This window comes from Elephantulus edwardii, unplaced genomic scaffold (genome assembly GCF_000299155.1).
Source record: "Elephantulus edwardii isolate Elephantulus edwardi_28Jun2011 unplaced genomic scaffold, EleEdw1.0 scaffold00656, whole genome shotgun sequence".
NCBI lineage: Eukaryota > Metazoa > Chordata > Mammalia > Macroscelidea > Macroscelididae > Elephantulus > Elephantulus edwardii.
The window spans coordinates 50,135-51,622 of NW_006400406.1; the positions used below are offsets into that span (position 1 = coordinate 50,135).

A 1,488-nucleotide genomic window follows, 5' to 3' on the forward strand; every position below is an offset into this window, starting at 1 on the left:
CATTTTTTTAGATATTAATATAGACTGATTACATTTTGGCAATTGCTGTATGTCTCTCACTTCAATATAATGTAAATAAATTTTTCCTCCTTTACAAAATTGATGTGCCCCAAGCCACCGAGAACTCAGCCGCCTCCCCCTCAAGCCCCTTCGCTTCCTGACCCTCTGTCCTGCCTTCCCGCCTTCTCCTGCCACTGACTTCTTCCACCATTTCCACAGAGGAAAAGGAATCATATGGTATGCCCGCTATAACAAACCTCTACTCTTTCGACCCCTTTGCTGATGCAAGTAAGGGTGATGGCCTGCTTTCTGCTGGGACTGAGGATTATACCCGTATAAGAATTCAACAGAGAAACGGCAGGAAGACCCTTGCAATTGTCCAAGGGATCGCTGATGATTACTATAAAAAGAAACTAGTGAAGGCGTTTAAGAAGAAGTTTCCCTGCAATGGTACTGTAATTGAGCCCCCAGAATACAGAGAAGTAATTCAGCTACAGGGTGACCAGCACAAGAACGTATGCCAGTTCCTTGTAGGGACTGGAATGGTTGAGGACGACCAGCTGAAGGTTCATGGGGTTTAAGTGCTTGTGGCTCACTGAAGTTTAAGTGAGGATTTCCTTGCAATGAATAAAAAATTTCCCTTCTATCCTTGTCACAAGTTTAAAACTTTACAGTTTGTATAATGTAACTATTTGGGGTCCACTTTTAACTTGGACCACTGTAACTCCTTCATACAATAAACTGAAAAGAGCCATTAAAAATTCATTTATATTGTTCAACCTAATATTTCTTAAAGAAATGAAATACACAAAACAACTATATCATCTCACCCTAGTCAAAATAGCAAAATTTAACAGAACAACAAGCAACAAATGCTGGCGAGTTTGTGAAGAAACTGGAACCCTTACTCACTGTTGGTGGGAGTGTAAAATGGGGCAACCACTGTGGAAGGAGGTATGGCGCTTTCTCAAAAAGTTGCAAATAGAAATCCCATTTGACCGAGCAATTCCACTACTGGGAATTTACCCGAAAGAGATCATAAATGACATTCAAGCAGATATATGCGCACCCATGTTTGCTGCGAATTTGTTCACAATACCAAAGAGTTGGAAACAACCTAAGTGCCCATCAGCAAACGAATGGATGGAGAAGCTGTGGTATATTCACACAATAGAATACTACACTGCATTGAAAAACAAGGAACTCATGCAACATTATTCAAAATGGGTGAACCTGGAGGACATTATGCTGAGTGAAGTATCTCAGTCACAAAAGGACAAATACTGCATGGTGCCACTGTTGTAAATCAGGAATGACCATGGGTTTGGGGAGAGACTGAGAAAGATGGGTTCAATAATATATACTGCATTGAAACAGATGAGGGTGAAAACTGTTTAAAAGGGATATGTGATTAGATATTTTTGTCATGACAGGTGTCTAGAGCAAAGGCTGCATGGTGGCCTAGGGGAGGGTTTGTAAAACAATGAA

General features: G+C 40.8%; 1 pseudogene; it reads left to right on the forward strand.

Annotated features, from left to right (window-relative positions):
* Positions 1-239: 239 nt before the first annotated feature.
* On the forward strand, positions 240-581 carry LOC102847205 (annotated as a pseudogene).
* The last annotated feature ends 907 nt before the right edge of the window (positions 582-1,488 follow it).